The following is a 24,671-nucleotide window of genomic DNA, read 5'->3' as shown; positions in this document are numbered from 1 at the left end:
TAAGCAGATTTCTTTGGATACTAGTGAAGAGGTTAAGTTCTGCCCCTAGGGATAAATGGGGAAAACCAGGGCTGACTTCCATGAGCCCAGTGGCATGAAAGACTCAGCAGAATGAAGTCACTATAGGAAAGGATATAAATTGTCCTGTGTTGTGCACTGGGGATTCTGGCTCAGTTTAACAACAGCAATGAGAAATACATCTGAAATTTGGATTTGGGATGTAGTGCTTATCAACAAATGTGTCACTCTAAGGCCTAAAAGAAAATAACATAAGATACATCTAGGATGATGCTTTTTCACTGTATGCAGACAACTCTTTAACCATAGAACGGTGTCCGAGATGGCCCAAGCTGCTAAGGCTCTCTTTTCAGAACCCAACATCCTTGTGAGCTAAAGCCAAAAGAAAGTACTTCAGCTTGGGGTCAGCTATCACTCAGAACCAATGGCCAGTATGCCACACTCACAGTGTGGTTGCTAATAGCAAGAAACATTATTACCACTGTGACTCTTAACTGAGATTCCTAAATCAAATGCAGCTTTTTTTTTTTAATATCCCAAAAAGAACATCTGCTAGGATCAAAATCTGAAGCTTACAATCTTTCCAAGCTTCGTGAAAAAGTAAATTTCATTAATGCTACATTTTTCTTTCCGGAGTAGGAAATACATTCTATGGGATATATTTGCCCTCCTAAAAGCAGGCCTTTTCTCCAAAGAGATTACCTATATTATAGGAATCAAAACTAAGTAGGAGATTAGACCTACTTGCTAGAAAAACCCTTTAAATTTCATTTCTGACATTTGAGACGTTTGACTAAGCGGCTTTCAGTGGAGACTTACAGGAAGAGTGTGAGTGCAGCAAAATCAGAAGCTCTGTCCCTAGGTAGAAAACAGTTTTCAGATAGCACTTCTTCACTTCAGCTCCAAGGCAAATACATGGTGTTTCAAGTTGGATCCAAGACTATTGGGTCCACAGAAATAAAGGCTTAGTCATCAAGAAAAACATGTTTTAAAGTAGGAAAGACTTTTCCACTTTTTAGCACACTACAAGAATGTGGAGCCCAAAATTAGATTAAAAATCAAATACTACAGTCACCAAGTATCTCTCTATCGGGTATTCAAGGTCTCCTGTAATTTCTACATGATGAATGAAACATGATGATAGTATCCTAAATATGACAATCTATTTAATGCTTGAGGCAGGATATATGGGGTGAGGGTACAGGGGTCATCCTCCCTAGCTCTATCATACTTCCTCCATAGGAAGCCATAGCTGTCAATATTTCTGCTCCATCTCATCACTTTAAAAAAAGATCCAAAAATCCAATATGAGTTTTAGTTTGTTGTGATATTTCTTAGAACTTTTAATCTCGATTTCGGCTGTTGACAATTTGATGACAGCTTTTTTCTACAATTACTGGAACAAATGCCACCTTTTCGGAAACACCACTGACTGTGCTACACATTAGAATTCTGTAACCAAGCGTAAAAGAGATATTTAGTTTTGTTTCGTATTTTAGGTACAGCAAAAAATGGTGTGGCTTCTGTTGTTTTGCAGTCATCATTCTATGACCAGCACTTAATTACTTTCCTGCTCAGTGTCTATTGATAAACTCACATCATGGAAAATAATCCAGGAAAGAATGATTTTGCAAACTATGCCTTTTGGTGGGACTTCTATGGCTGGATGTTTCGGAAAACAACTACAAATCAACGTTCCAACCATCAGCTCTTTGACTGGCTTTTTTCAAAATGAAGCCCATGTGATCCTTTCAACAGTGATGTTCACTGAACCTTAGGATTAGAAGCATAATTCAGAAAGACACAATTATCATATGAAAGAAGTGGGCAAGAAAATGCCTTAAATTTATACTGTATGTGCCAAAGAATAAGGAACTCGCCTTGAAACTGACGCAGTATACCCATTGTATACTGAGTATGCAGTAATGTAAAATTTAAATAATGTTTTCTTTTGTCTGGATTAAGAAGATATGCCTAAAAATGAGAATAAGCAAATCTGAGTAAATCTGAATCTTGAAGATTATAAAGACTCTCAAATATTTGAATCCTTGGCAAATTTGTTGTCGTTATTGAGACAGAATCTCACTCTGTTGCCCAGGTTGGAGTGCAGAGGCACAATCTCAACTCACTGCAACCTCTGCCTCTCCGGTTCAAGCAATTCTCATGCCTCAGCCTCCTGAGTAGCTGGGATTACAGGCACGTGCCACCACAGCCAGCTAATTTTTGCATTTTTAGTAGAGACAGGGTTTTACCATGTTGCCCAGGCTGGTCTTCAACTCCTGGCCTCAGGTGATCCACCTGCCTCAGCCTCCAAAAGTGCTGGGATTACAGGCGTGAGCCACCACACCCGGCTCTTGCCATATTTTGTAAATGCCTATGACAAGGAATTATAGTTTTACATTTTACTTTTTAAATTCTCCTGTCAGGAAATATTTGCAATATCTACAATAAATAATTAATATCCAAATAAAAAAAAAAGAATGTCTTTAAATCAATAGAAAATATTATAGAAAAATAGACAAAGGAAATGTCTGGAAATTCAAAGATGAGAAAACCCGAACAGTCAATGAACATAAGAGAAGTTGCTGAAATTTACTAGGACTAAGGGCAATGCAAATTAAAACAAGATACGATTTTTCCACTCATCATATTGACAAACTTTTAAGTCTCACAATAGCAAGTACTAGTGAGAACAAAGGAAAAAGAAACTGTTATCCTCTCATTCCTTGCTAGTGGGAATGTACATTGGTTCGACTGCTTTGAAGAGTAACTTAGCAATATCTAATAAAATTGAAAATTGGTGCAGCAATTTCACTTAAAATATATACTCTACGGAAAATCTCACATGAGTCTGCAAACTGAGACATAAAACAATGTTTATTGCAGCATTATTTATAACAGAAGAAACTGGAATTAACTCAAATGTCTGTTGATGAGGAAAATAAATAAATATAATGTTGTATATCAATAAGACCGAATAATATTTAGTATTTAAGAGAAACAAACCTGATTTCTATATCTCACTTAGAATAGGTCTAAAAATGTAATACAGAGTGAAAATTCAAGTTGCAAGATGATAAATGTAATATAATATTTATGGAAATATAAAGTTTGTTGATTTCATGTATGTATGGAAACATCTAAAAATTATAAAAAATATACACTAAATTCATGAAAATGATTGCTTCTGCCAAGGGGCAGTGTAGTAGGACTGGGGCTAGTGGGATGTGGAGAGAGGGGAACTTCAGCTGTATATATGATGTTCTTTCTTTCATTTAAACAAGACTTTAAAAAATGTCAAAATATTAGAAACCACAAATTCTGGATGATCCCTACATGTGTTCATTATTTTTAAAATTTTTCTACATTTTGGAAATTTCTCAGACTTAAGCCTGCATTTTTTTAAAAAACACCAAAAGGCCCTATTTCTTTTCTAATCCATGCACTCCTATATTGACATGAACCCATAATGAGAGAAAAATTCCTGTAACAATTCGCTAGTACTTGTACAACATGGATGAATGTCATCTCTGATTGTCTTTTGGTGATGAAATATCCCATTTCCGTTTCTTCTAGAGCTACTGAGAGTGAGCGCTAGAATAGAAAAAAGCAGATGATGGTAAATATGTATCCCCTTCCCCACAAGGCTTGAAACACTCATTCTGGCCTTATAAGTCCTTCTGCTGAAGATACATCAAAGCATTCTGAAGGTTACTTGATTCTTCTCCTGCTCACAATCAAAGAGTTACCAATAATTTTTAAAACTCACATCAATAAAGGTCATAGCCACTAATATACTGCACTCTGCAATATCCATAACGGAAAGAAGGAAGGTAGAACTTTGGCAACCTGCTTGGAAAAGATTCAATGCACGTACAGTGTATTCTACAACAGACTTGCAAAGCGAGAATTTCACTCAGTGATTACCGGAACTGATAAATGCGTAAAATTCAAGCCCCTTTCCAATGGGTGCATTCAATGAAAAACTGCAGTCTGGTGGATATTTCTGAATGTCATGGACACACTGAAAGAACTTGATACAGACCACAGGAGGAGAGATTTGGCAGACTTCGAAACAAGAAGGGGGCAGCTACAAAGTTGTTTAATAGCCATAAATCTCCCACTATTTTTCGCAAAATACCATCTAAGACCACAGCTCCACAACTCATTCCCCATCACTCAACTCAAGTGGAGTGCTTTGGCATGCTCACTCACCCTTAAATCATACACCACAGAAAGTGATCCCGGGTCTGGGAAATATGTCAGCCTCTTTCAAGCAAAAGCAATCTTCACTTTTCATCACAATTCATTCCCTGAAACCATGGTATAAAGCTGACTCTTCTAAAAACATTTATTTTCTCTCATAAGAAAAAGCATCATTCATTTAGTTATCAAGTATTTAATAACCACCTACTATATGCCAAGCCCTGTGCTAAGAATACCAAGAAAAATAAAATGAGAACGTTGGTTGCATTCCTGGGTCATAAAAAAAAAAAATCATACTCTGATTAATACTGGTTACAAAGAGCCATCAACTCATAGCGTATCCCTCACACTCCCATACTCTGGATTATCATAGAATGTTGTCCCTGACCTTGATTATGACATCTAAACCCCTGTAACAGTAGTTACATCCTTACCCATTTCTCATTCATACTAACAGAGAGCTTTAGAGGTTAATTATATGAACTTTTGGAAATTAATTATACAATTAACCCTTGTGCCCAACATACTGCCAGAAATACAGGAAGAAGTCAATGCATGATAACTGAATGAGTAAAACATTTTAAAGTCAAAGATAAAACTACCTACCGTGATTGTAATTAAACATGAACGTGCAGGCCAAGTTGCCAGAATCAGAACATAAACACTTGCCATCTTCTGAAGGATTAAGTTAGAGAAACTAAAGAACCAGGTAGAAGGCTGAAGCTTCCCACACCTCTCACAGATTAAGGTACCATGCCTTTCAGTAAAGCAAGGGAGAAGGTGTCACTGACAGACAGATTAAGTTGGGAATAACACACAGGTTTGAAAGCAGGAACAGCCATATCCTGTCTAGAGTAAGAAGCCAAGAACTTGGGAGGAAAACAAAAGGCAAGGAAGGGATGAGGGTGAGTCTGGAACCAAGAGACCAAGAAAAGATCCCAGTGGAGAAGAAGTCAGAGTCTGGGCAAAAGCTGACCATGAAGCTGAGTGAGGGAGCTGAAGGGTAATTCAACTGAGAAGCTGGTCACAGCAGAGGCTGGTGGGGGGAGGAGAATTGTGTCAAAAGCCTCTCTGGAATAAGAAAGACTTTTGAAGGCAATGGGCCGGAGCTTCCCATTTGTTTCTATCTGATCTACAGGGGACCCAGTTCTGCCAGTGCCCACAGTGGCATCTGGCCCAGAGTAGTAGTTCACAAATATTTATGAAAGGCAGGGAAGGAAAAAGAAAAGGAGGGAGGGAGGGAGGAGGAGAACTAGGAAAGGAAAAAAGGAAGGAAGGCCTGTGGCTTGGGCATCTTATGGGCTATTACATAACTAATCCAATCACAGAATGCAAGAGTTGTTAAAGATCTTACAAATCATCTAGAGCAGTGGTTCCAAAACATTTTTATCAGGCACTTATACAACAGAAGAAAAAATAAAATCATCTAAATATTGGATGTTATGGAAGTGATCATAATGTCTTTTGGTAACCTAATACAACTATAAGTACAAAGGAAAGAGAAAGATGCAAAGATATTAATTACCTAGTATTAAGTGAACATAGTAAACATTAAAATAATACATAGGTTGTGGTTTTTAACTACATAAAATTTGGAATAGGTAGAATATACAAAGATAAAAAGATTTTTGGGCTGGGCACAGTGGCTCACATCTGTAATCCCAGCACTTTGGGAGGCTGAGGCAGGTGGATCACCTGAGGTCAGGAGTTTGAGACCCACCTGTCCAATATAGTGAAACCTTGTCTCTACTAAAAGTACAAAATTAGCCAGGTGTGGTGGCATGCACCTCTAGTCCCAGCTACTCAGGTGGCCGAGGCAGGGGAATTGTTTGAGCCCAGGAGGCGGAGGTTGCAATGAGCTGAGATCATGCCACTACACTCCAGCCTGGGGGACAGAATGAGACTCCATCTCAAAAAATAAGTATTTTTGCTAGCAATATGATCAAGATGGTTGGAGTTGTAAACTTTATTTAACATATAATTACTTCTTATAATTTACAATATTTACAAATTGAAACACTACTCATATACAATTGCTGATATGAAATAATGCCTAGTCCATTAAATATTTTTCAATCTGTCCTATCAGAGATTGAGGAGAGAGGAAAAAAGAGAAGAGAGGAAAAATACGAATTGAGGAAAAAGAAGGAGATGGTAAAGAAAGGAGGCAAAGTGTGTGACAGGATCTAATATTTCTTGAATATATAGTAAATGCTAATGGTTATATGTCCTATATTCCTCTCATTTGAAAAATGAAAAAAACTGAGACTTAGGAAAGATTAGTAACATGTCCAAGGCTATCCAGTTCTAAAGTCCAGAGTGTGATTAGAAACCAAGTCAGCCTGACTCCTAAAGCCCAAACTGTTTCCATAGCCCCACACTCTGTCTGCATTGGAGCCCTCAGGTTTTCATGATGCTCTTCTTCTGACCAATACTCTATTCTTCCCTGCTTCACTGTCCACTGGATACTTGTCCCTTCTGCAGAACTGTAGACATCAAGATTGTAGGGGCCAGTCCTAATTTGACAGTGAATGCCTTGCAGCACCTAACAGGACAACTTCTCAAAGCATTGAGACAAGATTATCAAATGAGAAGGAATTTACTAATAGCATGGGTAGTTTTAATAAGGGCAGAACATCCTATCTACAAATAAATATCTTTATCCAAAGAAGTATGATGGAACACAAATTAATAGTTTGCTGCTAATTAATTCTTGCTGAAGATTTGCTTTGTGTCATATGTTCAAACATAGGACCTAATCATTATGTAATATAACCTCCAAGTAATGTGGGGGTGTACACATCACATTTATTGAGCATTAATTATATGCAGGCATTTTATAATTTATTTTCTCTCATTGTTTCATTTAACCCTATCAATAGCCTTATAATACAAGTGTCACAGGATCCTTGGGGTGTCACTTTTCTAGTCAGAAACCTCTGTGGCCGGTGGTGCCTTTGCTTGAGTTTTGCCTGGGCTTACTGGGCTCATTCCACACACTTGGCCCAGCAGGCTGCGCTTGGTTGGCACTACCGGTCCAGATGCCACATCTGCCAAGGGTGAGCCAGGCATGGAGTGGCAAGGAATGTGTGAGTGAGCACGAGGTTCGGCCACAGCGCACAGCTAGGTGTGCTGGCTGCGCAGCACCAGCAGGCAGGCAGCTCCAACTGCCAGTACAGGCGCTGGCTCCAAGCGAGGCTGCAGCTAGACCAGGCGTCCTGCAAGTAGCTTCCACCATGAGCACCAGGGAATGCCGTGGTGCCTGGAAGCTTGGAGACGCCAGGAACCGCAGAGCCCTAAAGAGGGCGTCACAGACCTGGTTTGGAGAGCCCCTAGGTCTGGGCTCCCTGAAGGGCTGCAGCTCCTCCCCCCTCATCACCTGCAACGTGGCAGGCGGGGACGCGTGTTTCAGTCCTGTTTGTGTTACAGCTCTTTTAGTCCCGCCATTGGTGGATCTTGAGTTCTTGTCCTGCATCCAGGAAGAATGAGTCACGTGGACAACTTGGAGGGTGAGCAAGACAGAGAGGAGCTTCACTGAGCAACACAATAGCTCTCAGAAGACCCATAGTGTGTAGCTCCTTTCTACAGTCAGGTCATTGGAGTGGGGAGGGTGTCTCTGGGCTCAAAAGGGAGGAAGTGAGTGCTGATTGGTCCATGGGCTGCCATGGGCCCGCCGAAAAAGCATCATAAATTCTCACACTAGGCAGTGGACTCCACCTGGAACTAGAAGCCCGGCCCCCAGGCTTCAAGCCATCCCTGGCTTTGAAGACGGGATTTCACTGGGGACCCACCCCCTTCCGCCGAGGGACCTGTCTGCCTTCCACGTTTGCCAGGCTGTTCATGTTGAGGGGTGTCTGCAGGCCCGCAGGGAGCTGCCCTCAGCACCCCCTGGGCTGCTTCCTGCGCTCACTGACGCCCAAAGTCTGGCGGGGGCCAAAGCAGCAGGGGGCACTGGCGTGTGAGTGTCGCCCTGAGCGCATGCAAACCCAGCTGGGTCACGACAGCGCTCGGGCTTGGCCACAACTTTGCCAAGTGCAAAGAGTTGGCACCGGGAGCAGGGAGAGGCCTGGAAGCAGGAGCAGGCACTTCCAAGCCCATAGGGGCAGGGGCCTCCCAAGCCCCTGAGAGCACAGCGATGCCAGGGTCTAGAACACGGCTGGGAAGCTGCAGCTGCACCCAGGAGTGTGGGCTCCTGCCCCGCCAACTGGGTAGAGGGTGGGGCTCTTGTCTGTTCCTGGCTCCCACCAGCCCTTCCTCCCCCACTGAAGCTAGCATCTTTGAAGTGGCTGCTCCAGACAGGCCGCGGCTGCCATCACAAGTACCATTAACATTATCACTTTATAGGTAAGGCAGTTGAGATTTAGAGAGAGGCTATAGTACTTGTCCGAGAAAACCCAACTAGTATGTGGAGACCGGAATTGAGAAATAACACAGCTTGATTCCAGAGCCTGAATCCTAAGCACTGTACAATGAACTTGATGTTCAAAGGTGCCTGGCAAAGAAACCCCTCCTAGGCTTATTTAGTGCACATACAAAGGTAGGTAATATGTTAGTAGTGAGATATGAATCAACTCATGTTAATATGCAACATATTTTGTGGCATGCTAATAAAACTATCAGCTTATTTAATAATACATGAAGGAATCAGCTGTGCAATGTAGACAAATTAGTGTTTCAGATCTCTTTGGCCTTTTGGGTTCAAATAACCAGTGGTGTGTAAGTGTTAACCTGTACTGGCTCACAAGAATTAATTATTAAGGTTTCAGGAACTTTGGTCAGTTGTTAAACACAGGTATTATTTAAAATTATATACACTTAAAATTGAGTAAATTATCTTATTTAACAAGACTCCTCACTTCTTATTTTACAAAATTTTACTGTTATTTATGCTCTTGAAATTGAATCTACTGTATTTGTATGATAAAAATACTATATAATGATGTGCAATCACTTTCCAACTCTTCGGTGATGGCACTTTGTAGCTTGACATTGGCCACTGTGGGAGTATTTGCAGCAGAAACTGGCAAATGCTACAAGTTAGAGCTTGATTTATTAGTGTGTATTTGCTAAACTTAAAGTGATGGAGAAAATGTTAATGTAGCAGATAGAACCTAAAAGAATGTTGTGTGACTGGGCATGATGTATCACACCTGTAATTCTAGCACTTTGGGAGGCCAAGGTAGGCAGATCACTTGAGCCCAGGAGTTGGAAACCAACCATGAGCAACATGGCAAAATTTCATCTCTTAAAAACAACAAAAAAAGGATGTTGTGTCGTAGCATAATGGTAGCAAAATATTAACTTGTGCTCCATACATTTTTGGCTAAATATAATTGCTTATTTATAGATACGATGTTCTGCCTTTATAAAAATTATCCTTGGTATTAGTATATTCCTTCTCATTTAATAATCCTTCCTTAATTCTTTGAGAAGTTGCTTTGTTGGGTATTGCAAGGCATTGTGAATAGCACAAAAATTTGAAAAATATTCTTCCAGTATTCAAAAACTATTATCCAATTCAGCAAAGTATGTTATGACATTAACAAATGAGTAAAGTTCTGACAAACTGATTAAGATAAAGGAATATCAACCGGCATTCCAGTTGGAACTACAATTGTTCATCAATTGCAACCACAGATACACGATACAAGAGTTTGGTCAAAATCATTGAAAGTATCTGTGACAAGTGATTGTAAGGAATTTTTTTATAAAGAGTATTATATATTCAATTTTTATTTATTTTTAATTGTGTTCTACACATCATTTATATAACTTAAAAATGCAATAAATTATATATGCATGTGTATACACACACACACTTTTGTCCCCAGAGATTTGGCTGTTAAGCATTTACCTACACATCACTATATATAACACCTTTCAAGTAGCTTCTAAAGTATGTTTCAGGCTATGGAGAAAGGGCTATTTTATAGTCTAGGAATAGAAAGAACAGTAAGACAAATACTAAGCTTTCAAGGATTCTGTTCTTGACTAATTCACAATTTGTATATCGTTTAACTCTGTTTTCTGTGCTCTGATGCCTTCTTGATCAAGATTTAGAGCCAGGCCCCATCTTGGGCAATTTACTTAAACTCTTTAAGCCACATTTTGACTAACAGTGATAATGGTAATAATAGTCACAATCGTGATCATGATAGTTAAAAAATGCTAACACTTATTAGCATTTTTAGTTAGTACTTACTCTGTGTCAAGAACTGCGTTAAACACTTTCCATGTATTGATTTATTCAGTCTTCACAAAGTTTCATGAAGGAGTCACAACTCCTAGTTCTGTTTTACAAATGAAGAAGCTGAGGACCAGAGAAATTAAGTCCCGTGACCAAGCTCTCACTTAAGTTCTTGGGTAACTACTACTTGGCAGAGCTGGGACACAAAACCAGGCAGTTTGCCTCCACTTGCCACTGTCTTGACAATACAATGTTATGCTGCCTCCCTTCCCAATAAAAGTAAATGTTAAATAAGGTAAGAGACAACCATCTTAGCCACTGCTCATGGATGTTAGCCATGATTTATTCTTACTTCACTCTAATTTTGTTTAATATCTTATCTCTTCAGTTGGACTTTAAGTCTCTTGAGAGGTAAAGCTAATGTTGTATAGCATTTTCTGCCCTTCACAGTAGCCATAACAGAGACATGCCCATATTTCATAATTAAATAGGCATTATATGAATTAACTTTGCTTCTCACTTATCAAGCAGAAAAGCACTACTGAGATCCTTTCTGGGAGAAAAAATGGTGAGATCCCTAACTTCATTATAACCCAAATTCATCCATCGATTCACTGCATTGTTGTGATGCTCTAACAATATTTAGATGGTCTCATCTAACCCAGACGAGAAGGCTACACATGGCGTATCTCAACTGGGTTTGTAGGACTGTCTTAGAAATAATATTATGTCATGGTAGTCCTAAAGGCTTGATTTATTTTGACTTAAAAGAAGGAGCTTGCCTCATGTGTCTCTTTTCCTCTCATGGAGGTTTTTTTTTAATCTCGAGGGCTATGGGTCAAGTTCTGTCCTTGGAACCAAAGTACTTTTCCAAAATGAGTTGAAGCCAGCTCTGTCAAGTTAGGCCAGATCTGCTGTCAGTGCCTTTCCCAAATACATCAGACCCTCTGCTTGTAAAAATAAATTGATACCAATGCAAGAAATTTATTAGGAGATGACAGTCCAGTTCATAATGGAAACATGGAGAAAACATCATCCTTCAAAACTGACAGTTTATCCATCATGCCTCAGATTCCTGAGATATAAGCAGACGCTGTCACATGCAATCCGCTGAGGACACATCTTGGATTTCCTTATGACAGGAAACTCTGAAATAATCCAGAAGTCGGGAAGGACTCGCACTGCCCTTAATGTGCTCAGCCATAAATTTTTAGCATTCGCAGAAGAAACATGTGGCCAAGGAAATGAATGATGGGGGAAATCAGAAAGCCTGGGATTCTCAAAGGCCTCTTCTTTTCTCTTGGGGATGATGAACTAGGGATAGGGGTCAGAGAGGGTTAACTGCACCACCGTGAGGGACATCAATACCCTGTTATATGTAAGCAGAGCCAACAGGTGGCAGGGCACCACTGCATACATACCACAGTCTGCTCTGTGTGAGGTTTGGGGACCTGGTCATCTTGCCCTGCTAACTTTTCAATTGTGGTTATTTTGCTTAGCTTGTTATTTATATTAATAAACTTGGGACAATTCAAGGGGGCCATTGTAATTAGGAGTAAATGTAAGTCTATTTGTGGGGATCACAAGAAGCCTGATCTTTGCAGGCTTAACGAGGCGACCTACCCAACCCCGTATGAAATAATTGTGTATTATATTAAAAGCCACTTCGGAAAATATAATCGTGGCAGTAAACTGGAATGAAATGAACATAGTATTAAAGGGGGAAAAATATTCACTGCCAATTTTATGGGGCCTTAAAATATTTATGTTTTAAACTTGCATTCTTTGGAGATTTGCTGAGTGTTGCTAGAGCTGGGAAACTTTTTTAATGAGATACACGCATATTTTTCAAATTTACAGATCTTTTTTCACAAAAATAGAAAGTCATAAATGTGAAATGGAAACCTAAACAAGGCAAGTGCAGCTTTAATGGCCTTAGATTCTTAATTGACTCTTCATATTAGAAAAAAATTAAAAACACAGGAAACTTCACTTAAATGTGAATAACATGCAAGGAACTTTTGTTTTATGTCAGTTTCTATCCGATTAAAGTACAGAGCATTAGCATAAATATGATAACCCAAATAAACTTGAGTTTTGCTGCATTTATGTGAAGTGGGCATGAATAGGATACGTGTGCATTCTTGGGTTACTTAAAAACAGAGTCAAATACTGGCTTTTGTTCTACTTCCCAAATGAATCTCTAAGAACAGCAGGGAAACAAATTACATGTTGATCAACTCTTTATTTCTTTATTCATAGGTACCAGTGGTTGAAAAACAATGCAAGTGGGTCTGTAATTCTCAGACACTGAATCCCTTTTTAAATGCTCTCATTCTTCGCAAGAGGCAAATGAACTTCTAATTGTTCACATTTGTTTCAGCCAATCTTCCTGATTCCCTTTCTCATGAAAGACCTAAAACTCTGTTGACTTTACATGTCCAAATTAAATATATCTCTGTTTTCCTTTTGCTTTCAATATGAGTGCATGCCAGCATGACTTAACATTCATCCAGAGTTTATTTCAATATTAGTGGAAAACAAGCCATTTTTCAATTTAATGAATAGCATCAGTGTCTCCCTTTTAACCAAAAATGTGACCTTAAACTTGATGGATCTCACCAGAAGGCACATTTTCAAATTATTTTTCTATTGGAGGTTATGAATATCGTTTCCCAAATTATTGTGACAGCTGTGAGGGGAAAGCCTGCATCACAGACACAGCAGCTTAGAAACAAAACTCAGACCTAACAAAATGGTACTTTCCTTTATGAAATGAAAAAAGAGGAATGGAAAAGGAAGCATGAACCACATGGGAGGGAAAAAATACCTCTTTTGAGACTTATGCAACAGGAGAAGAGTCATGTAAAGGCCCCGAAATTCCCATACTTTTTTGTTACTACGATTTTTGTTTCCCAATTATTCTAAATTGGGAAGGTAAAGGCTGAGCCTTACTGATTCAAAAAACCTCCAAGAGGACATCTGATATTTCTTCCTTATTAAGGATGATGGAGTGTAATTGATGTGCCTGGTGCCTGGCCAATTCCAACTTTTTTGAGAATGCCGCTTAATGTGTGGACATTATTTTTGGACTACTGAACGCCAGAAAATAATGAGCTGGCATTCAGCTTTGGTGAATAAGATCCTGAATTTTCATCTAAAAGCAGTTTTGAGTTATTGCTGTAGATAAGGTGTAACTGTGCAAGGGAATGTTATCCATGTTTCTCCCATGAATCATAAATGAGGAAAAAAATTACAGTCTAAATTGCACTTAAAAGGAATAAAGTCTTTTCATGTCATACATGATTTATCAAAATGATCTCATTTTAAGGGTACTGTGGTGTATCTTGATTAATCGCATTAGGAAGCGTGATGAATGGCCTCTTTAATGGTAACACAGGATTTATTGGCAGCATCCAGACTTGAACCAGAGGGGTAAGAAGTAAAACATACAATAGATAGCTAATGCAGATAGGATGTCAGTAATGTGCTGGCTTGTTGTAAAATTATACCAGGAGCCTTAGTTTCAGGAGCTTCTGAAACTGCCAGAGGGTGGACAGCAAACAAGTTTTGGACAGGACCTTGGGTGCCACCTCAAATCCAGTCTGACCCTTCCCTAACTTGTTGCAATGCACGTAAAATCACTCTGCTGGACTGTAAAAAGGAGGTGTCTATGAAATCTGGGAAAAACTTGGAAATTCCTAGTAAGAAGAGGGAGACACCCGCCTTTCGAGATCAGCGCTCCTTGCCCTTTTGCCCTATTTTAATATCCTCTTCACATTTCTCTTTAATATCCTAAATGCCTTTTTTTAAGCCTGCTCGAGTCTGCTCCCACTAATTTCCTCTAAGGCTGACAGATCAGAGGCTTTCCTCGAACTGTTCCTTTTGGAGCTGAGAAGCCCTCCTCGTAATCCTGCTGCTTGTCCGCAATTAATCCTTCCAGTTGCCTCATTATTACCTCCACCACCCACAGACAGAGGAAGCTCTGACCCACTGGACACTGGCTCCCGACTGAAGCTTCAAAGGTGCCAATCACACCCTCATCAGAAAGGTGCCTGCTGTCAGCATCAGAGGTTTCCATCCCCTCCTCCCCGCTGATCAAACATTCTTCCTCAGAAGATTAATTCAGAGTCCCCGCCCATTTCCTCCCATATCCTCTTTCCCTTTTTGGTTTACCCAACGATCCATCTTTGCCTCGAAAAGGGAAGCCACGGATAATAGAAGTCCTTTCAAAACAAAAGCTGGGCAAAGGCAAATTTAAATCCCAGCTGTTATCAACTTTTTTTTTTTAACCCATTTAAACATCTTAAGGCAGTGAGGATTAGGGCCTGGCCTGAAATGCCATTCTTTGATCAAAGACCCCAAGACTTTACACAAACATAATCACAAGGCAATGGATGCCCCTCTGAAGGCTGAATTGATTTGTTTGACTGCAGTGCCTGGGATGGTAGAGAAGCCGCACACTGACTTTCCTAACTCCCAACATATATGTCACTAGGCCAAGTGACTTAGAAATTATATTTCTGTTCTTCCTGCGTCTTAATTGGAGCAGTCACTTTCTGATTCAGACAGAACTACGGGCAGAGGGTTTGAGGAGAAGAAAATGTGAGCCATATAGGTGCTTGCTATGGATTCCCCATCCCCAGGCTGGGAGGAGAGAGGTGAGAACAGGAGAAAGGTTGGTGAGAAAGCAGAAGCCCCATGGTCTCTGATGTGGAGCAAAGGTGACTTAACAGAGAAAGACCTGGGTTTAGATTGGCTGGTTATACTGGAATCTTCTCCATCTCCTCCAGTCACTGGGAAACTGCAGTTACCTGTCTCGGCCTATGGAAGTAGTCTCTGGAAGGGAAACCAGCAGGGCCTTTCCTGGGACCAGTGAACAGCCACCATGTGGCTCCCTATCCATCTTTGTCTTTCAGGACCAGATGCCAGGATGAAACCACAGGAAAACCTTCAAGATATGCTTGTGAGGACTGGGCACAGTGGCTCATGCCTGTAATCCCAGCACTTTGAGTGGCTGAGGCGGGCAGATCATGAGGTCAGGAGATCGAGACCATCCTGGCTAACACAGTGAAACCACGTCTCTACTAAAAATACAAAAAAAAAAAAAAAAAAATTAGCCAGGCATGGTGGTGGGTGCCTGTAGTCCCAGTTACTCAGGTGGCTGAGGAAGGAGAATGGCGTGAACCCAGAGGCGGAGCTTGTAGTGAGCTGAGATCGCACCACTGCACTCCAGCCTGGACGAGAGAGAGAGACTCCATCTTTAAAAAAAAAAAAAAAAAGATATGCTTGTGAGATCGCTGCTATGACAAATTCTCATGGCTCACTAGGGTTGACACTTGTCATACATATCTATAGGTAGATCATTTCAAAGTTGCATAATAAAGACAGTGTTTAAAGAGAAGGTTGAAGGGACCATTGAAAATTGATGTTCAAGTAGATTAAGGTGTCTTTAGAAAGAGTAGACTAATCAGAATTTTGTTCCTGGGTTTAGGGATTTTTTGATTTGGGGAGAGGGCAAGTAAGTTTGGTCTGTTATTTACATTACAAAGAGACTGTTAGAAAATGAAATTTAAGACATACACAATTAAGAATTCTTGACCAAAATGACTCGATAGGGACCATTTACTACATTTCCAGGGTAAGTTGTAAAATCTCCCTTGTATAACAGTTCAGGAAAATAAGATTATCTTTTTGATGGTAAGTCATGAAATCCACCTCAAAGTGCTTTAAGTTTAAAAAGAGGAGCAGGGGCTTTACGAGCTCAAGGTACGGTTGGATTCAAGTGTTCAAACTTCTCATCAGAAATTTCTATCTCACCTTTGCTTCTTGGTTTCTCCATGTGGTGACCTCCCAGGAGGCCCCCACATCTGTACCTCACCATCTTCAAAGAAAAAATAAAGAGTTTCTCTTTCCTGAAAGTTCCAACAAAATCTGGGAATCCGTGGCCTGGTTTGGGTTACGTGCCTATCCTGGAAAGAATCTCCTCACCCATGAGAAAGAACCCTCTGCCTGATTGAGCCTGGCTCCTGTGCTACTCCTAGTGCTGAGAGAGCGGCTGGCCCCATCAGACCATGATTGATTAAGGGTGGCCATGTGGTGTTCCACAGAGGTAGGTCTATCCCAGAATACAGTGTAATGGACACCAAAGAGGCCAAACGGGCAAATTCCCCTTCGAAAGCAGATGACCTCCTACGTAAGTCTTTGGGAGCCCCTCACTGCATCCCAGACATTCAAAACATCTCATCATTATCTTTGGGCCAAACTGAACTCGTTATACAGTAGCTCAATCCTGACATCAACATCAACAAAAGGCCTCCACCTCCAGAAAACCCTCCTCACGAGGTCTTGCAGATATCATAGAGTTTATACCTTTCAGGATCTTAGTTGACACCAGGCAGGTTTATCATACAATTTTATTATTATAAGCTTTGGTATCCCACAGAAGATTAAAAACAGCCACAGATATCTAAATAGAGCAACATGAGGGGTGGGCAAGGGTTGCTGCTGGAGTCACAGTATGACATGGGAAAAAAAAAAATGCTAGACTAAGAGCCTGAACCGCAAGATGCTGCAACAGACCTCTGAAATGATGACACCCAGGCTTCCTCCACTCCTCCACACAAATATATGTCAACAGGATAAAGTTAAACTCAGTGTGGTATTTTCTGTTTAAGTGAGGAGTAATACAGTATATTTAATTACTAATTAGCATGTGTCAAACAACTACTGGCATCAATTTTGGGGATGAAACATCATACACATTTTGTCCACACGTTAAACAGATAATACCAGAAGACAACATGTGACCAGTACAAAAGAGTAGCACAAGGAAGCCCTCTGGGAACAACATTCTAGAAAGTTTTAATTTTGATATATGCAAATCTCAAGGGTGTGGGAAAATTAATTCTAATGTGCATCTCTCATTTTCCAAAAGCATTTCCCCATTACTCTATCATGCAGTCCTCTTTTTATCTCTCAAGCCTATTTATAAGAGATGCCAAGGATGTTTGCCTTGAATACATCCAAGACTCCAGGTTCATTGTGTTGAGGATGAGGACAATGTGTCCTGGGCAGCTTAGGTAACCCCTTGAAGATCCATGCCCCATGTCGTGTGACTTACGATGTGGAACTAGAGACCTACAGACTTAGGACTGGCTCCTACACTTGAGTTTCATTTCCCCCAAGAGACCCAAAGAGAGTAGGGAGGATTCTCTGCTTAGCAATTCAACAGCACCCACTATAGCAACCAAAGGGGGATATGTACAAATGCTCTGCTAGGCTGCTAAAACCCTTCTGGGCTAGAGCCCACATGCTCTCAGTGTCTATATCAGGATAGCTAAAATCTGAAGAAGAACCATGCAGCTTGGATGCTAACATTTGGAATTCCAAAAGGGCTGCAGTATGCAAAAGTGTGTGTGTATGTGTTGATTGCAGAGGAGAGGATAAGGATATAAAAAACTCTGAGTTCCAAACCCAGTCTTTGTAAAGTTAATACTAATCCTCAGCTTGTGTACCTTTATAGATAAGAACTTAACTTTTCTAGATAAGGACACTACATTATTAAATATTGATTTTCATAATACTAATGTGTTTATTATAAAATATAGTTAATATAGTAGAGCGGAGCCAAGGGAAATGGTGGAAAATAGTTTAATAGATGGAAAGTCATTTGAGAAATAACCCCCAAAAATCTTTTCTCCTTTATTTTCTTTTTTCAAAATTATCTGATAATTATTCACAGAGCCATTCTTGAAAGAGGCCTTTTTGTTTGCTTTATAGTATCAATAACTGTTAACATCAAAAGTTTCATTCATCTAAACATATACATGTGTGAAGCTGTTTCCTTGAGAGATTCCAGACCCAAATATCTGATTACTACAAGAAAAATGAAAAATCAAGTATCATAATCAGTAAGTCTGATGTCCTGTACAATATTTGTATATGATTCTAGCAGCCTTATTCTCCCTGAAGCGAAAGGAAATGCAAAATTGAAGTTTATTTCCTAAAGACACACTACCCTGTGCCTCTGAAATCTTAGTCTTCAACTCTCAAACACACTGTGGTCTAGCGGGACTCAGTCACTGACAAAGTGTGCATGAACCTACGCTGGGTGGGAGATCCCATTCTGGGTATATGTTTTGCTCAGGACAGTCCAATGTCCTGACCATGAAAGAAAGAAAGAGGATGGAGGGAGAAAAGAAAAGGAAAAAAGATGTTTTGGGGTTACTTTCCAAATGAGTTTTCATTCATTAAACCATTTTCTAACATCTTTCCTGACTCCATTCTACTGTATCTACTGTCTTTTGTACTCCAGTTATAAGATAGAGAGGCCCCACACATGCTACAAGCTCTCTTTTCTCTTATTCCACATCCAGGATTCCTAGGTTCTGAAAGGTAAACATGGCCACAGAAACCCGTCTGCTTTCTCCAGCCCCTGGGTTTATCCTGCAACCGCACGTGCACAGACAGCTTACAGAAGGGTAAGGCACGGGAGTGAGACACACAAAGAAGACCTGTAACCCAGATGGTTATAAAGCTCAAAGGACTCCACAAAGATTCATGGGAAACTGGGGTCCCTCTGCTTAAAAACATGTAATGATTCACCTCGCTCTTGGGGTAAGCAAAGAGCACCATCCATTTCCTAGAAGGCCCTCTGCCCTAGTCCCTGCCTTCTTCTTAACCCATCTCTTGCCTTCACCCCTCACCCTGAGAGCCATCACGTGATCTCCTGCTCCCATAGGACACTGTGCCCCATCCAGCCAGAGATCTTTGCCTTGAATACATCCAAGACTCCAGGTTCATTGTGTTGAGGATGAGGACAGCGTGATCTTCCTTCCTAAATCCCTCCCCAACATGCTTTGCCTGAGTTGTTCCCCTAGTAGACACTTTGCTCCTCGAGGGCAGTGCCCTACTCCACCTGGCTGGCCCACAATATCAGTAAATACTAGTTAAATGGTAAATTAAATGAATTTAAAATATTGAACAAATAGCATTCCCCGGCCTCCAAGGGTGGAGGATAACAGTAAGTCCACATCTTCCCAGGCTAAGTCAGCCTCTACACTGTCCTCTGATGGGACCTCTCTACCCCATACCCCAACCCCTGCAAACAGAGCTTCTCAATGTTGGACAGGTGGCACACATAGTCCCTCCCTCCAAAATTCCCCATGTGCACACTCTTTTCTAGCAGAGCCCAGCTGATTTCTCGTATGTGAAAGGACTACAAGTTTAAGGTGCACTTCTGCCAAATGGAGTCATCCAAAAGGTGTTTAGAACAAACAAAGGAAAACCTCCTTCCTGTACTTCAGACTGGGCTGCAAATGGGAAACACAAAACACGAGCCTGTAGTTTCTAAGATGCGTCCAGAGGCATCTGTCTGGGATTTGGGGTCTGGCAGGAGGGACCCCAGCCAGGAGTGATCTAAGGTAGCACCTGCTTTGCTCAGCTTTCTTTTTGTTATATCCATCTTTCTGTCTCCTTCAATGGATGGTTTTTGTTCCTTTCCTCTGATGAATGAGTAATTAAAAGTGTAATCCAAATGAAGCCCCCAGGAGTGCAGGTAGGCACACCATTAGTCACTGTTGTGCTCCTCCAGGGACCAAAGGGAAGGGCTGGGAAGGTTAGAGAAAGCCGTGGAAGGGCCTTCAGGGCTGTCATCGGGGAGAAAACTGAGTTGTAGTGAGACCTTCTTGTTACACGGCTCAGTCGGCAGAAGGGGGTGCTGTAGTGTAACCTATTTAGGATGCAAATAGAGGTCTCCCAAGCTGCAGATGAAAGCGAGTGAGCGTGTTAGCCGCTGCCTGGCAGGTCCTCAGCAGTACTGAATGTCGGATTTCTGCTTGTCACTGCTCACTGCAGGTCATTAATAGAACTCAGAATGGTGTTACTAAATGTGCACATTAAAAAACTGGTCACCAAAAAAAAAAAAAAAAAAAAAGAGTGGCAATCCCATTCCCAGGGAATTCAACTCATTCAGCTCAATGAAGATTTGTTTATTCAAGATCACTGGAGTTCAGCAATTTTATTAGCTTTAGATTGATAACTATCTATCACAGACGTACTACCCAGTAAATGATAGAGAGAAGAAGAAGGGAGTTAAGGTCTCATGTGCGTGCCTGTGTGCAGTAAGGAAGAAGAGATCACTGAGAGCTAGAGGTTTCACAGATAGTGCCCAGGAAGTGAGCGCTGGAGGGGCACCTCTCCCTTCTTCTTGGTTGGACTTCCACGGAAGCGGAATAAAAGACTCAGAACAAAACCTTCGACCTCACAGAACCACACCAGCTGGTACTTATGCTTTATTTTTTGACCCAGTCAGGTGTTCATTCTGCCAAGCAAGTTTTCATTTTTCCCTTTACTCCAGCCAATTCCTGTTTTCTTCAACTGGGGCTCCCCAAGACTCATCAAAAACACAATTTAATTACATCTCCAAAAAAAAAAAAAGGGAGGAGTGTAAACATGACTCCTTTTTATCTCCTGATACATCTGGACAAGTAGACAATGTGCTAAAACAAAATAAATCTGCCCTGACAGTCACATCAAAGAGTTCAGCAAGGGGCTTGCAGCTACTTAAAGCACAGGAATGCTGTTGCTAAGCATCGGCCTACAACTTATCAGTCCCTGGAAGAAATGCTTTTTTCTTTCTTTCAGGGGGAGATGAGGAAAGTTAGAGTGCGAACCAGACTGCAAAAGGAGATTGGGGATTTTCAGGGATTTTGAAGCTTAAAATGAATTGTGTGAAGAAAAGGGGTTTTGTTGTGTTGTGTTTTCCTTTTAACAAACTGTCTATATTTTTATAAAGGTACTACATGGAAACCTTCTAGAAAGGGCTACTTAGGACTCACAGAAATAAGTGGTCACACAAAACGCTTGTATACGAATTTGTGCCATATCTCATTTTTGTGGATTTCTCTATATAAGAAGAATCAAGTGTTAGTTCAACGTCTGAGGAAATATCTCACAATCACCAAAGTCAACAGTGAAAAATCCTCAGGTTGCCATAATAAAAAATAAATCATCCAATATCATAAACCACAAACATTTTCTCCAAAAGGAAAGAAACGGAGTATCCACTCCAGCAATCACAATACAAAAGAAAACAGAATCCGCACCCCACCCCCACCCCCCAAAAAAGGAAACCAAGCGTGAACTGCCATGTGCAATGAAATAAATCTAGCCAGATGACCCCAAATATATGGCACAGTCTCACAACTAAAGTGTTCACAGTAAACATAAAATGGAAGTGACCCTGAAACATCGCCAACACCTTCAGCCTTTTCTCCCCACCACCCCCCCGGGGAAGATAGTGAAACACATGCTGTGAAATTCAGTCTGATCTTCATCCCATATGCTAGTTCTCAAGATGGAGCAACAGGGAGATTTTTCTCTTCCCATGAACACATCCTCAGGTAGGTAGCTCTGCCCCACTTCCTCCCTCCAGCAAGGCTACTAAATTTAGTTGTGCTGGAAAATCTGAACTGAACATGAAATGGCATTGCTGAGAAGTATGTTCCATGAGCACCTGAGGGCACTCTGGAAAAAAAATAAAAAAATTAGAGCCAGTTCAAAATAACCCACCAGTTCTCAATATGCATCAGACAACGCCACAGAGATTCTGTCCTCAAAACTGAGGGGCTAAAAATATGCAGATGCTTTACTAGGGAGGCCATGATCATTTTAAGCAAACAACTTGCTATTTTCTTTTCTTGGATCAAAGGAAACAAATTCTAAAAATACTGTGATCTCCTCACAGGAAAATGCTCAACAACATGAACAATTACCAAGTCTGTGATATGGCACAAATAAATAACACTTACCATTATCTCTAGCGCGATCGTATTTATTAAACAGTGACGGAGGGCATCAGTAACCATTTTTATTGTCCCATATAGCTCCTATTTTCTAATTAAACAAAAGGTTATTTCTACTGTTAACAGCCATTTGTCTACTTGGGTCTTACATAATACTTTTTGCCAAGCATGACAGAATATAAGAAATTATGCTCTGTGGTGGAGTTTTTTGTTTTAAATTTTGCATGCTGAGTTGCTACTTAGAGAGATCCATCAGTTCATAATCAAAGTAAGAGGTCATTGTGTGGTGAATTCATAAATATACTTTGGCAATTTTTCCTAAAACATGATGAAGCAAGCACTTGGTCCTACCCTTTAGCCTCAATCCAAGGGCAATGATCTGTATTATTAAAGATATAGGTCAAGCCAGCTTGCGCTTCTTCGTCCTGTGGGATGTTTTAGAAGCTGCTGTCACATTACCAAGATCTGTTCTGTGGTTCCTAATTATTCCTCTTGGCAGCTTTGGATTCCAAGTGATTCCTCTCACATGTATGTAAAAATTTATAAGCTGCTTAATATAACAGCATGAGTTACTTCCTTATTGTTTGTAATTGGTGAAGATACTGATTAGAAAAATGCTCTAATTTCACTGACAAGGATAATGGTAACTTAATAAAATTTGCAACGTGTTTTCTGTAAACCTCAAAAATACTTCATATCAACAATTGAAATGGTAATGTTTAAACTTTTTAATATAACTCTGAGCACAGGGCCATTTCTTTCCTGAACATCTTAACCAAAAAAAACAAATAGCACAGATTTCCTCCTCATTGTCAACATTTGATTTGGTCCAAAAGCATATATTAAGTTGCCACTATGAGCAAAGAAGTAAGGGAAGGAGCCTAATGGTTATTAAGCACGTACTACGTACTTGGCATGTTCCCATAAGCCCTCCTGTTTAACTCCCAAAAACAAGTTCGTGGGGCAGATAGAACCATGCTACAATGGTATCCTTGGGGAAACCAAGTGCCTGGATTCCAGCACAGAATTCCATTCTGATTCTGTATTCCTAGGGCTTCCTGATGCAAGCGCTGTGCTCTTTGCACCATGTTGAGAGGAGTAAACTGTTGCAAATTAAGGTAGCTTACACTGTACTAGGAGGAAATAAGATAAGTCAGTAACTACCACAGAAAAAGGGATTGAGACAGATGCCCACAGAGGAGAGTCCAAACAAAACAGCCTAGGGTCTGAATGATGGAAGACATTTCATCCGTTCCAGGAAAGACAGAGAACCTGTTATACTGTCTGATTTTCACATGTGAAGTATGTTGGAAAGGTATTAACTTCTCTATTAGACAGATGAGAACATGGAGACAGAAGTGCCTTCCCCAGGCATTGATGGCTTGCCCAGGATAGAACACAGCTTTCTTGCCTGCTTTCCTACCATGATCAATGGATAATAATATTCAACTTTGTAAAATGCCTTCCCACTGAGGAATTTCCTGATAGCCTGAGTTTAAATTTTGTGCCAACAACCCAGAGTGTCCCCAAATGTAGCTGCACAACTTTTCTTGATTTCAAATAAAACAAAGCTCTGCCTCCACAAGTGGCAATCCCACCTTTGATGACTACAGATCTCACAGCCTATTTTTAATGACAAATACTTGCAACTCTTTAAATACCACCAATCAAATGTGTTCATAAGTACGTGGTTAATCATATATCAGTTTCCAGTGAAAACACTCAATTGTTTGGTTTCTTCTCGATTCTGTCACTATGTATCTGCCCCTACACAAGGAAGAGATAAGAATAGATCTTTCATACCTATTATGCCATAACTACCCCTGGTTTTAGAACAGATGTAGAGTTTCTCTCATTTCTTTAGAGATTGGGGTAAAGTTAGGGGAGGTAGGAAGGAGTATTATCTCCTTTACAGAGATGTAAAGCAGAAAGGTGAGCAAATTGTCCAATTTTATCTGAATCTTAATCCTACAAAGCTTGAGTCTCAGGTCTCCATTTCTTTGTACAATGAAGATGGACATCTTTCTAGAGGACAAAACTCATTCATTCCTCCAACCAGCCAAAGGTTAGCTCTTACTGGTGTTGAGAATGAAGACACCAGATTGCAAAGAGATTAGAGGAATTCCTCCAACCCTCTAATTACCAAGTTTTGGCCCCCAGGCAGTGATCCTGAGAGGAATGAGAAAGTTATTCTGCAGGAAACAACTGTCCTTGTAGGAATGATTCCCATTAAAAAAAAAAAAAAAGGAAGAAGAAGGATGGTTCAAAGACATTGTAGCTGACCATTCATCGTACAAGCAGAGCAGAGTAGAAAGGGAAGGGAGCACGGATTCCACATCTGACCTCTTCCCAAAGTTTAGCTTCTGTATGAACTTCTGGGTCCAGGTAAAACCTTTTGAGAGGCAATAGAAGGTATTTAAGGGCTATGATTAACTAGAAGATAGTGGTGTATC

The 24,671-nt window shown here is 40.5% G+C and overlaps 1 protein-coding gene across 2 annotated transcripts in view; it reads right to left on the bottom strand.

Annotated features, from left to right (window-relative positions):
* Nucleotides 1–24,671, bottom strand: part of LOC105502235 (chromosome unknown open reading frame, human C10orf11) — a 1,134,025-nt gene that overhangs the window by 255,038 nt on the left and 854,316 nt on the right. The window lies entirely within an intron of this gene.

The sequence above is a fragment of the Colobus angolensis genome, unplaced genomic scaffold, assembly GCF_000951035.1.
Source record: "Colobus angolensis palliatus isolate OR3802 unplaced genomic scaffold, Cang.pa_1.0 Scaffold12, whole genome shotgun sequence".
In the NCBI taxonomy this organism is placed as follows: domain Eukaryota; kingdom Metazoa; phylum Chordata; class Mammalia; order Primates; family Cercopithecidae; genus Colobus; species Colobus angolensis.
The sequence above is the reverse complement of the archived record's forward strand: the minus strand, read 5'-3'. Positions and strand labels throughout refer to the sequence as shown.